The sequence below is a fragment of the Salvelinus alpinus genome, chromosome 14 (genome assembly GCF_045679555.1).
Source record: "Salvelinus alpinus chromosome 14, SLU_Salpinus.1, whole genome shotgun sequence".
NCBI classification, from domain to species: domain Eukaryota; kingdom Metazoa; phylum Chordata; class Actinopteri; order Salmoniformes; family Salmonidae; genus Salvelinus; species Salvelinus alpinus.
In genome coordinates, this window is record NC_092099.1 from 10,591,399 (window position 1) to 10,605,784 (window position 14,386).

Sequence of the window (14,386 nt, forward strand, 5' to 3'; positions counted from 1 at the left end):
TCAAATCGTTTGGAGAAAATATCCTTTCTATTTTATAAAATAAAATATAAAATAATGCCTCGGAATTCTAAGCAAATCTTGTCTGCTAAATGGACTAACGTAGCCCACCGCCATATGGCATAGCCAGATCAGAACAACTCAGAGTATGCTATTCTGTTCTTCTGAAATAAACTATGTTTTCTTCATATCATGTTTCTTTAGACCTGTCTAAAATAAATAATGTATTTATTGTGAAGGTGTAGGCTATATTACATGGATTTATTAGACTTTTTAAAATGTAGATGTTCCAAAGGTCTGCATGAGTGTGGAAGCCAGGAGATACTGAATGTGTTTACAGTGAGGCCGACAGTTATTTGCTTGACAATCACTGGCTGACGAAATGTCATGACCGCCACAGCCCTTGTTTCACCTCTCTTAGGCAATCAAATCAAATTCTATTTGTCACATGCGCCGAATACAGGTGTAGACCTTACAGTGAAATGCTTACTTACAAGCCCTTAACCAACAATGCAGTTTTAAGAAAATACTCCCCCAAAAAGTAAGAGATAACAATAACAAATAATTAAAGAGCAGCAGTAAATAATAATGGCGGGGCTATATACAGCGGTACCGGTACAGAGTCAATGTGCGGGGGCACCGGTGTCAAGTAATTGAGGTAATATGTACATGTAGGTAGAGTTATTGAAGTGACAATGCATAGATAATAACATTGAGTAGCAGCAGCGTAGAAGGGGAGGGGGGGGGGGGCAATGCAAATAGTCTTAGAGGTAATTTGTGGTTTAGTACGGTACCCTGCATTCCACTTCATTGCTCCAGACCAGCGCAAAGGGGAGTTAGAGTACTGATTATTAACCCTAATCACTCAGCCCCTACTCAGATGGTCATGCGCCGTCACAATCTTCGCTGTCTCTCTCCCACTACTCTCTCCTCTTCTATCCTATCATCTCTTCCTTCTGCTAAATCCTTCTCCCTTCTGTCTCCTGATTCTTCATCTTCGACCCTACTCTCCTCCCTTTACGCTTCCTATGACTTGCACTGTCCCCTTTACTCCCGGCCGGCTCGGCCCTCCCCTCCTGCTCTGTGGCTGAGTGACTCATTGCGAGCTTACAAAACAGGGCTGCAGGCAGCTGAGCGAAAAGGGAGGAAAACAAAACTTCTGGAGGACCTATTATCATTTCACTCCCTCCTCTATACCTTCTCTTTATCCTCTGCTAAAGCCACTTTCTTACCCTAGGAAACTATTTTACACCATCTCCCCCCTCCTTAATCCTCCACCTCCCTCTCTGCGGACGACTTTGTCAACCACTTTGAAAAAAAGGTTGACGACATCCACTACTCATTCACTCAGCCTATTGAGTCCACTGGTCTCACTCACACATAACTACCCTACGCCTCTCTCCTTTGTACTCATCCTGTATGGTCTCTCTAATCATTGCTTTGTGGATGACATTCAACTACTTTTCTCCTTCCCCCCTTCTGACACCCAGGTGGCGACACGCATTTCTGCGTGCCTGGCAAATATCTCAACTTGGATGTCGGCCCACCACTTCATGCTCAACCTAGACAAGACGGAATCTGCTCTTCCTCCCGGGGAAGACCTGTCTGCTCAAAAACCTCTCCCTCACGGTTGACAACTCCGCAGTGTAACCCTTCCAGAGTGCAAAGAATCTTAGCGTGACCCTGGACAACACCCTGTTGTTCTCTGCAAACATCAAAGCACTGACCTGCTCCTGTAGGTTCATGCTCTACAACATCCATAAAGTACGACCCTACCACACACAGGAAGCAGCGCAGGTCCTAATCCAGGCACTTGTCCTCTCCCGTCTGGACTACTGCAACTCGCTGTTGGCTGGGCTCCCCACTTGTGCCATCAAACCGCTGCAACATATCCAGAACGCAGCAGCCCTCCTGGCTCTCAACCTTCCCAAGTTCTCTCATGTCACCCCGCTCCTCCGCACACTCCACTGGCTTCCAGTTGAAGCTCACATCCAAGAGGAACTGCCCCTCCCTACCTTCAGGCTACACCCCACCCCGCTCAGCCCAGGCCAAGCATTTCTCTGTCCTGGCACCCCAATAGCGGAACCAGCTTCCCCTTGAATCAAAGACAGCAGAGTCCCTGCCCATCTTCCGAAAACATCTGAAACCCTCCCGATTCAAACCAATAATCTTAAATAATTTATATATATACACACAGTTGAAGTCGGAAGTTTACATACACCTTAGCCAAATATATTTCAACTCAGTTTTCACAATTCCTGACATTTAATCCTAGTAAAAATTCCCTGTCTTAGGTCAGTTAGGATCACCACTTTATTTTAAGAATGTAAAATGTCAGAAAAATAGTAGAGAGAATTATTTATTTCAGCTTTTATTTATTTTCATCACATTCCCAGTGGGTCAGAAATGTACATACACTCAATTAGTATTTGGTAGCATTGCCTTTAAATTATTTAACTTGGGTCAAACATTTCGGGTATCCTTCCACAAGCTTCCCACAATAAGTTGGGTGAATTTTGGCCCATTCCTCCTGACAGAGCTGGTGTAACTGAGTCAGGTTGGTAGGCCTCCTTGCTCGCATGAGCTTTTTCAGTTCTGCCCACAACATTTCTATAGGATTGAGGTCAGGGCTTTGTGAGGGCCACTCCAATACCTTGACTTTGTTGTCCTTAAGCGATTTTTCCACAACTTCGGCTTGCAAGCCTCCCCCTTTTACCTCCAAACATAACAATGGTCATTATGGCCAAACAGTTCTATTTTTGTTTCATCAGACCAGAGGACATTTCTCCAAAAAGTATGATCTTTGTTCCCATGTGCAGTTGCAAACTGTAGTCTGGCTTTTTTATGGCAGTTTTGAAGCAGTGGCTTCTTCCTTGCTGAGCGGCCTTTCAGGTTATGTCGATATAGGACTCATTTTACTGTGGATATAGATATTTTCGTACCTGTTTCCTCCAGCATCTTCACAAGGTCCTTTGCTGTTGTTCTGGGATTGATTTTCACTTTTCGCACCAAAGTACGTTCATCTCTAGGAGACAGAACGCGTCTCCTTCCTGAGTGGTATGACGGCTGCGTGGTCCCATGGTGTTTATACTTGCGTACTATTGTTTGTACAGATGAACGTGGTACCTTCAGGTGTTTGGAAATTGCTCCCAGGGATGAACCAGACTTGTGGAGGTCTACCATTTTTTTCTGAGGTCTTGGCTGATTCTTTTGATTTTCCCATGATGTCAAGCAAAGAGGCACTGAGTTTGAAGGTAGGCCTTGAAATACATCCACAGGTACACCTCCAATTGGCTCAAATTATGTCAATTAGCCTATCAAAAGCTTCTAAAACCATGACATAATTTTCTGGAATTTTCTAAGTTGTTTAAAGGCACAGTCAATTTAGTGTATGTAAACTTCTGACCCACTGGAATTGTGATATAGTGAATTATAAGTGAAATAATCTGTCTGTAAACAATTGCTGGGAAAATGACTTGTGTCATGCACAAAGTAGATGTCCTAACCGACTTGCCAAATCTATAGTTTGTTAACCTTTTAGGGATAGGGGGCAGCATTTTCACTTTGGATGAATAGCGTGCCCAAATTGAACTGCCTCATACTCTGTCCCAGATGCTAATATATGCATATTATTATTACTATTGGATAGAAAACACTCTGAAGTATCTAGAAACGTTTGAATTATGTCTGTGAGTATAACAGAACTCGTATGGCAGGCAAACTTCCAAACAGGAAGTGGAAATTCTGAGGCTGGTCAATATTCAACTCATCGCCTGTTCAAATCCCAGTAAGATATGGATCTGTTTGCACTTCCTACGCCTTCCACTAGATGTCAACAGTCTGTAGAACGTTGAATGAAGCTTATACTGTGATGTGGGGCCGGATGAGAGGGGAATGAATCAGTGGTCTGGCAGATTGCCAGTTCCTGGTCACGCCCATTCCACATGATATCGCCTTGCGTTCCATTACTTCTACAGACACGAAGGAATTCTCCGGTTGGAACGTTATTGGATATATATGATAACAACATCCTAAAGATTGATTCTCTACTTAGTTTGACCAGTTTATTCGACCTGTAATATAACTTTTTGAAGTTTGTCCGAGTTCGCCTGGCCCTGCTAGCAAAAACGTGCTAGCAAAAGTAGCTACTTGGACATAAATACCGGACATTATCGAACAAAACAACAATTTATTGTGGAACTAGGATTCCTGGGAGTGCATTCTGATGAAGATCATCAAAGGTAAGGGAATATTTATGATGTAATTTCGTATTTCTGTTGACTCCAACATGGCGGAGAAATGTTGTTATATCTGAGCGCCGTCTCAGATTATTGCATGGTGTGCTTTTTCCGTAAAGTTTTTTTGAAATCTGACACAGCGGTTGCATTAAGAACAAGTGTATCTTTAATTCTATGTAAAACATGTATCTTTCATCAAAGTTTATGATGAGTATTTCCCGCTATTTGATGTGGCTCTGCAATTTCTCCGGATATTTTGGAGGCATTTCTGAACATGGCGCCAATGTAAACTGACATTTTTGGATATAAATATGCACATTATCGAACAAAACATACATGTATTGTGTAACATGATGTCCTATGAGTGCCATCTGATGAAGATCATCAAAGGTTAGTGATTAATTTTATCTCTATTTCTGCTTTTTGTGACTCCTATCTTTGGCTGGGAAAATGGCTGTGTGTTTTTTGGACTTGGCGGTGATCTAACATAATCATATGTTGTGTTTTCGCTGTAAAGCATTTTTGAAATCGGACACGATGGGTAGATTAAGATTCTTTCATTAGCTGTATTTGACTTGAAGTTGAAGTTATATATTTCAAAAAAAAAATTTGAATTTCCCATGCTGCCTTTTCAGCGGAATGTTGTGGGGGGGTCCGCTAGCGGAACGTGTGTCCTAGAAAGGTTAAGAAAATATTGAACTGCATAAGTGTTGCTCTCAACTTTCTGGAGGACCGAGTTTTGAAATCAGTGGAATTAGAGCATGGAGAAAACACCGGTCTCTGGATTACATCTTCAAACTAAGGGCAACCATGGCATCCGTGACAGGGAGAAGCATCCAACCATGATGTATACGGGTAAGATAGTGTAGCTAGCTACATTTTCAGTTATTACATGTTTCTAATTTTGACAAAGTTGTTTTCATTTGAAGTTTAAGTGTACTGTTAGCTAGCTAGCTAACGTTACGTGTATGATATTATTAGTCGTATCTCAGAGCCATTTGTTTTGCTTGTTATAGCTTAATGTTAGCTAGCTAACATTGGACGTGGTGGTTAGCTACCTGCAGATTCATGCAGGGTAGTAACGCCATGAGTTGTGATTAAGGTTCATTGTTTAGCTAGCTAGCTACATGTCTTAACAAAAGACTCCACTATGCAAGTGTCCATTTTAATAGAATGTCACTGCAACAACTGTTAGCCAGTTAGCTTGGGTGCTTGACTGCTGTTGTTAGGACAGAACGCTCGGATCAACCCTTAAAGAGATTGGTGGAACTAAAGCTTAAGAGGGTGTGAACAATGCTGAATGGGTGAAGACAAAGTGAAGATAAAGAAGAGCTCTCCAGCAGGTACTAAAACATTCAAAGGCCTTTTTCTCAAAAGTTTATCAATTTTCAAAGCAGAATTACTTTCCCATTGTTCCTCAAATTCAGTGAATGCTATACCATTTTGTAGCTGTGTCTCTGCTTTTATCCAATGAAAAAAAAAAAGATACATAAGACCGAATCAAGGCGGTCGGTCACACTTGTACAGCTGAAACTTGTATGGCGGTGATGGCTTGCGTCAGTTCCATTGAGGGTTTGGTTTATGTTTCTATGACAATCCATGAAAACGTTATAGTGGTTAAGATATTTAAATGCTATTTTATATTATTTTATTATTTCTATCAAATCAACACTTGACTTTTTATGCAAGTCAAAGGTTGTAAAAGTAGGCCAGACCTTTTTAGAATAATTTGCACCTGTTTTATGTTTCTATGACAGTCAATAATTTTTTAGGGAGGCGAAAAATATTTAAATGCATTTTATATGTTTCGATTTTTTTCTATCAAATCTTTATTTTTTATACAAATTAAAGTTTGTAAAAGTAGGCCGGACCTTTTAGAATAATTTGCACTTGTTTTGATGTTCCTATGAAAATCCACATTCATTAAGGATAAATGCAATTTTATATGATTTGATTATTTATATCAAAACAACACTTAGTTTTATGTAAATCAAAGGTTGTAAAAGTAGACCAGACTTTTTTTGACTAATTTGACTTTTATTTGAGGTTTCTGTAAGAATGATCAAAACAGTTATTGCAGTTAAAAGGTAAACATTTTTTAACCACATCACTTAGACACTCAAGGGCCCTTTCACCGCAGTCACTAACTAAAACATTACCTTCTGAAAGATCCTTTGTAGGGAGGAATGGAAATGTAGTAATCAGAGAGGAATGGAAACTGTTGTCAACGTTTAAATAGGCTAACCACGAATGTCTTTTGAATACCTGTTGAATGTCTGAGATACAACCTACTTTACCTCGTGGATTAAATTTCATGGTGAACTCCCTCCGTGTCATGCTGCTGTAAATCACATGGACAGAAAATTTCTATGCACTTCACTTGAATTCCAGTCTGTCGGAACAGGCTGCCAGTCAATTATTTAGTCAAACTTTAGTCACGGACAGTGGAGCTGAATCAACAGGCTTAGTAAAAGTCAGCCAGTCATGGACAGAAACTCCTGTCAAAACAGAAAAATATGTCTTTACAAAAAAAACACTGAGGACATATTTCAGCGTTTCCTGCACTGATGAACAGGACTGTTTTTATTAGTAAATTAGATTATGTATTGAACCATTGAGTGTACTGTGTCTCCTATTAAGAGAAAATCTATTAGAGTTACCTGTTCCAAATCAAGGATTTATAACCATTATCACATACTGACCGATTGGACTACTGCAACTCACTGTTGGCTGGGCTCCCTTCTTGTGCCATCAAACCCCTGCAATTTATCCAGAACGCTGCAGCTATCCTGGTGTTCAACCTTCCCAAATTCTCCCATGTCACCAAATTCACCCGCTACTCTGCACACTACACTGGCTTCCCAGTCGAAGCCGCATCCACTACAAAACTATGGTACTTGCCTCCAGAGCAGCCTCAGAGCAACCTTCAGGGTCTGGTCAAAACCTACACCCCATTGGTAGGGCGGCAGGTAGCCTAGCGATTATAGCATTGGGCCACTAATCAAAAGGTTGCTGGTTCGAAAACCTGAGCCAACAACAAAAAATCTGCCGATGTGCTGTAATTTGCTCCAGGAGCGCCGTGCTACTATGGCTGACTCTGTAAAAACAACACGTTCCACTGCACCTATCTAGTGTATGTGACCATAAAACCTGAGTATTCTGTTCTGGTCTCTTGGTTCTCCCACACCTACAGCGCAGACCAAGCTCTTCTCTGGCCTGGCACCCCAATGGAGGAACCAGCTTCTCCCTGAAGCTAGGACAGCAGTCCCTGCCCTAACTTTGCTGATAGCTACTTTATTGAGGAATAATCAGTGGTGGAAAAAGTACCCAATTGTCATACTTGAGTAAAAGTATAGATACCTTAATAGAAAGTTACTGAAGTAAAAGTGGAAGTCATCCAGTAAAATACTACTGGAGTAAAAGTCTAAAAGTATGTGGTTCTAAATATACTTAAGTATCAAAAGTAAAAGTATAAATCATTTCAATTCATTATATTAAGCAAAGCAGACGGGCACCATTTTCTTTTTGCTTTAATTTACGGATAGCGGGGGGCACACTCCAACACTCAGACATAATTTATAAAATATGCATTTGCGTTTAGTATGTCCGCCAGATCAGAGGCAGTAGGGATGACCAGGGATGGTCTATTGACGTGTGTGTGAAGTGTGTGAATTGGACCATTTTTCTGTCCTGTTAAGCATTCAAAATGTAACGAGTACTTCTGGGTCTCATAAAAAATGTAGGGAGTAAAAAGTACATTATTTTCTTTAGGAATGTAGTGAAGTAAAAGTTTCCCAAAATATAAATAGTAAAGTAAAGTACAGATACTCCAAAAAACGACTTTAAAATATTTTTACTTAAGTACTTTACACCACTGGGAATAATGCACTTACTATGACTGTGATATGTGATAGTGCATTCATCTTAAGACAGCTAAGTGGGACTAACTGGATAAGAGTGTCTGCTAAATGACTCAAATGTAAATATATTCAGTCACCAGCTATGATTACAATTGTGGTGGTGTGTAGCCTTCAGCTTAGCTGAATCTGTCGTTCTGCCCCTGAACAAGGCAGTTAACCCACTGTTCCTAGGCCATCATTGTAAATAAGAATTTGTTCTTGCCTAGCTAAATAAAGGTAAAATAAAAAAAATGAAATCCAATACAATTTACAAAGAAAATACATTAAAAAAGCATAATAACAAATCCAAGCAATTTGCAACTTCAATTGCAGAAATTGAAGTTGCAAATTATCTCTTTTGTGACCAACAAATTTATGAAATGTACACTTTAAATATCACCATATCAATAATATAAGAAAATGTAAGTGTTATTATTAGCAAGTAAACTTTCAGTTTCACTCTTTCCTTGATTTGGTTTCCTTTGAAACTATCTATGTTTTGGTCAAAATTCCCTGCACGCGCAATGCTTTTTTGGGGTGTGTGTTTTACCTAGGTAATGATTGCTGTAAGAACCAGGTAAATTCAGTAACCTGCACCTACCTTGAATAACGTTGAAAACGGTACGAAAAGGTGAAGTCGAGATAAATGGGAAAGGTCCCTCCACTTCACCAGCCTGGTGGCTCAGACAACATATGATATTAACATTTGTATTGTCAATAAAATCATTCTGAAAATACCAACTTTTATATGAACAGCTGTTCAATGGCACAGCCCATACGCGATATAGCCTGTCATAGCTAAGCTTTTGCAAAGGTTGACGCCCATAGTAGTAGAGGACCAATCAAAGTACATATGCGTTTTAGCACTGTTCTTTCTATTCGGCAACCTCCCTCGTCAGACTGAAATCAGAAACTTCAAATTAAAAACGCAACTTATTCAGAGCGTAAATAGAAACCTAACATATTATTGAACACATAAGATTTGGAAGTAATTCCACAGCTATTTGCTGGGTAGTTCATCCTGTACTCCAATGACATGTTAAAAATGAACCATAGTGCATTTATTTCAATTGCTCGGCAAAGTTTAAGAGTCGGTATAGACACATTTCATCTTTGCAAACGCGCTGCGGTTTCTGTTGGAGGGAGTAGCCGGAGATTATGGAATGGCTGTGTACAAACCACGTGGTTTCCGAGAAGGCGAAAGTAGAAGGAGCCACTGATAGGAAACATACTATATAAAGGCAAAGTCTAGATGGGATACAGCTGTTGCCATATATGACGTAAATTAATTATTATTTTTCGCAATCCCTAACCCTTTATTCAACCGTAACCTAATTATCCTCGTCTGCTAGGTTAATAACCTAACCTGCTGTGTACCTTCTCCTTCTCCTGCTACGAAAATGTGTGTCCCTTCTTGACAAAACCCTATAGAACGAAATGTACTAAAATTCTGCTTTTTTCTCTCCAGCTTCCACAGTGCAGTAATAATGCCTAGAAACAAAACAAAAATACAATACACACATAATCAAAAAGTAGAAATTAAGAAATATCAGTACCAGCAATAACAGAGACCGGAATATAGACACGGAGTGTCCACAACATTATGAACCTGCTCTTTCAATGACATAGACTGACCAGGTGAAAGCTATTATTCCTTATTGTTGTCACTTGTTAAATCTACTTCAATCAGTGTAGATGGAGGGAGGAGACAGGTTAAAGAAGGATTTTTAATCCTTGGGAAAATTGAGACATGGATTGTGTATGTGTGCCACTCAGATGGTGAATGGGCCAGACAAAATATTTAAGTGGCTTTGAACAGGGTATGGTAGTAGGTGCCAGGCACACTGGTTTGTGTCAAGTACTGCAACGCTACTGGATTTTTCACGCTCAACAGTTTCCCGTGTGTATCGAACATCTAATTCCAAAATCATGGGCATTAATATGGAGTTGGTCCCCCCTTTGCTGTTATAACAGCCTCCAATCATCTGGGAAAGCTTTCCACTAGATGTTCTAACATTACTGCGAGGACTTGCTTCCATTAGGCCTGGCTCGGAGGTTGGGGTTCCAATTCATCCCAAAGGTGTTTGATGGGGTTGAGGTCAGAGCACTGTGGAAGCACAGAATCGTCTAGAATGTCATCGTATGCTGTAGCGTTAAGATTTCCCTTCACTGGAACTAAAATAGCCCGAACCATGAAAAACAGCCCCAGACCATTATTCCTCCTCCACCAAACTTTTCAGTTGGCACTATGCATTCGGTCAGGTAGCGTTCTCCTGGCATCCGCCAAACCCAGATTTGTCCGTCGGAATGCCAGATGGTGAAGCGTGATTCATCAATCCAGAGTGATGGCATTGCGCATGATGATCTTAGGCTTGTGTGTGGCTGCTCGGCCATGGAGTCCCATTTCATGAAGCTCCCGACGAACAGTTCTTGTGCTGACAGTTTGGAATTCGGTAGTGTGTGGGGCAGAAATTTTACAAACTGACTTGTTGGAAAGGTGGCATCGTATGACGGTGCCACGTTGAAAGTCACATAGCACTTCAGCAGTGGCGGTTCTGGGGGGGGCAGGGGGGGCCAGTGCCCCTGTGACAACAATTTTGACCCCCTTGTGGCCCCCCTAAATGTGGAGTATGAAATAATTTTTACATAACTAATTTTTGCTATCGTTCTTTTTTTACATCCGTTATTAGACAGTGGCAACGATGATGATTATGAACATTTTTGCCTGCTAATGCCTGCAATGCAGTGAAGAAAACGATGACAACAATAACGTCTAATGTAACTGGCCCCTCTAACAGTACAACTGGCCCCAGCTTGGCCCCCCCCAGTTGAAATGGTCTAGAACTGCCAAGGCCATTCTACTGCCAATGTTTAACTATGGAGATTGCATGGCTGTGTGCTCGATTTTATACACCTGTCATCAACGGGTGTGGCTGAAATAGCCAAATTCAGTTATTTGAACGGGTGTCCACATACATTTGTATACAGTGCATTTCGGAAAGTATTCAGACCCCTTGACTTTTCCACGTTTTATTACATTACAGCCTTATTCTAAAATGGATTAAATTGTTTTTTCCTAATCAATCTACACACAATACCTCATAATGTAAAAGAAAAAACAGTTTTTTAGACATTTTTCCAAATTTATGAAAAATCTCAAACTTAAATATGACATTTACATAATCATTCAGACCCTTTACACAGAACTCTGTTGAAGCACCTTTGGCAGTGATTACAGCCTCGAGTCTTCTTGGATATGAAGCTACAAGCTTGGCACACCTGTATTTGCGCAGTTTCTTGTCACACCCTGATCTGTATCACCTGTCTTGTGCTTGTCTCCACCCCACTCCAGGTGTCTCCCATTTTCCCCATTATCCCCTGTGCATTTATACCTGTGTTTTCTCTTTGTCTGTTGCCAGTTTGTCTTGTCGCGTCTAGCCTACCAACGTTTTTTCCGTACTCCTGTTCTTCTCTCTAGTCCCTGTTTTCTAGTTTTTTGACCATTCTGCCTGCTCTGACCCTTAGCCTGCCTGCCATTCTGTACCTTGTGACACCTACCTGGATTACTATCCTCGGCCTGCCCTGACCCTGAGCCTGCCCTGACCCTGCCTGCCGTTCTGTATCTCCACCCAAGGAGCCACCATTGGGAAGCACGAGGAGTTACTCCAAGGTCCTATGAACGGATTCCAGACCTTGGCAGAATGCCATGACTGTGCCTTGAATACATTTCTGGAGCAATTCTGCGGATTATCTGTGAGGCCGCCGGCCACGACAGTAGTCTCCCAGCCCCCCAGTAACACCGCTGTCAGCAGTGCAACTCAGCAGAGCTAGGCTGTCTCCAGCTGAACACTTATGCAGACTTAGTACCCAGAGTTATCTGTATTGCGGATCTGCCGGTCATTATGTCCTGTCCTTTATAGAGACCAGGCTCATCAGTAGGTACGAGTACTCTGGTGGGCCATATGGAAAGTTTTTCTTCTCCCCTTCCTCGCACCCCTCTCCATGCCATCCTGCTGTGGGGTGACCAGTCTAAATCTCTCCGGGTTCTCATTGACTCTGGGGCCCACGAGAGTTTCATGGACGCCACCCTGGTGTCTGAGCTGGGCATCCCCACTCAGCCCCTCTTCAGTCCCCAGTTAGAGCACTGGATGGGCGCTCTATAGGCAGGGTTAGCCACAATACTACTCCTTAGACCTGCGGAACGCCTACCACCTGGTACGGATACTGGTAGGTGACGAGTGGAAGACAGCCTTCAACACTGCTAGTGGACACTATGAATACCTGGTGATGCCATTCAGGTTTGACCAATGCTCCTGCTGTGTTCCAGGCCCTGGTTAATGACGTTCTCCGGAATATGTTGAACCAGTTCATGTTTGTCTACCTCGACGACATCCTCGTCTTTTCCCGCTTGGCTCAAGAACATGTTCTCCACGTCCGACAAGTCCTACAGCTTGGAGAACCAGCTGTATGTCAAAGCCGAAAAATGCGAGACCCATAGCTCCACCATCTCCTTCCTTGGATACATCATCGCTGCTGGGAATGTGCAGATGGACCCGGGAAAGGTGAGAGCGGTGGTGGAATGGCCCCAACCCACGTCCAGAGTGCAGCAGCAATGTTTCTTAGGATTTGCCAATTTCTATCCGCGTTCTATCCGGAGTTACAGCACCCTGGCTTCCCCACTGTCAGCACTCCCCTCTCCCAAGGTCCCATTCACGTGGTCCCCAGCTGCTGACCTGGCGTTCCTGGACATTAAGCACCGATTTACCACAGGTCCCATATTGATCCATCCGGATCTGTCCCGTCAGTTCGCGGTGGAGGTAGACGCTTTGGGTGTCGGAGTGGGGGCCACCCTGTCCCAGCGTTTTGCCTTTAAGCTGCATCCCTGCGCCTTCTTCTCCCATCGCCTTAATGCCACGGAGAGGAATTATGATGTGGGGAATCGAGAACTACTTGTGGTGAAGATGGTCTTGGAGGAGTGGAGACACTGGTTAGAGGGGGCAGAACTTCCATTCATAGTGTGGACGGATCACAAGAACCTGGAATATCTCCCGCACCGTCAAGCGTCTCAATTCCAGGCAAGCTCGATGGGCCCTGTTGTTCACCCGGTTCACCATCTCCTACCGCCCGGGGTCTAAGAATGTTAAGCTAGATGCGCTTTCACGCCGCTATTGCCCCATTTTTACACCCTCGGACCTCGAGACCATTCTTTCTACCTCGTGGCTGGCGGCTACCCACGTCTGGGGAATAGAGAACCAGGTCAGTGAGGCACAGCGTTCCCGGGGTGGGGCCCGGCTAACCAGATGTTTGTCCCAGACACTGCCTGCTCCCTGGTCCTGGAATGGGCTCATTCCTCCAGGCTTGCCTGCCACCCTGGCTCCCATCGGACCCTGGCCTTTGTGCAACAATGCTTTTGGTGGCTCACCATGGTTCCGGATGTCTCCACATTCGTCGCCGCCTGCGCTGTCTGTGCTCAGAACAAGACTTCGTCACTGGTCTCCCTCCGTCTGATGGAAACACCACTATCCTCACGGTGGTGGACAGGTTTTCCAAAGCCACCCATTTCATTCCCCTCCCACGGCCCAGCTCTCTTTGGCTGATGGACTTTCGGTGGATATGGTTTCTGACCGTGGTCCTCAGTTCTCGTACCGATTCTGGAAGGCGTTCTGCACACTCATTGGGTCGTCGGCCAGCCTGTCCTCCGGGTTTCATCCCCAATCCAACGACCAGTCAGAGTGTGCCAATCAGGACCTGGAGACGACTCTTCGGTGCCTTGTCCCGGCCAACCCCACCACCTGGAGCCAGCAACTCGTGTGGGTGGAGTACACCCGGACACCCTTCCCTGCTCGGCCACTGGGCTCTCGCCCTTCGAGTGCTCCATGGGTTATCAGCCCCCGTTCTTCCTGGTGCAAGAGGAAGAGGTCAACAGACCTTCTGCCCAGATGTTTGTCCGCCTCTGTCGGTGTACCTGGAAGAGAGCTCAGTCAGCTCTTCTCAAGACCACATCCAGGTATCGTCGAGAGGCGGACTACTACTGGACCCTGGCTCCCCGCTATCGTCTTAGGCAGAGGGAATGGCTGTCTACTCGGGATCTGCCCCTCTGGGTAGAGTGCCGTAAACTTTCCCCTTGATTTTATCGACCCTTTCCCCATTTCCAAGATCCTTAGCCCCTCTGCTGTCCGTCTTGTGTTGCCCCACACCCGTATATATCCCACATTTCATGTATCAAGATTAAACCTCTGTCTTACAGCCCTC

General features: G+C 43.5%; 1 protein-coding gene across 2 annotated transcripts in view; it reads right to left on the bottom strand.

Moving 5' to 3' along the window:
- LOC139538398 (signal transducer and activator of transcription 1-alpha/beta-like) overlaps positions 1–8,905 on the bottom strand; it is a 44,825-nt gene extending 35,920 nt beyond the window's left edge. The window contains exon 1 of one of the 2 annotated variants that reach the window (XM_071340383.1): positions 8,736–8,904. The gene's annotated coding sequence lies outside the window, so the exon portion shown is untranslated. Of the gene's footprint in view, positions 1–8,735 lie in introns of both variants that reach the window. The other variant, XM_071340384.1, reaches the window with a different exon arrangement.
- Positions 8,906–14,386: the final 5,481 nt, after the last annotated feature.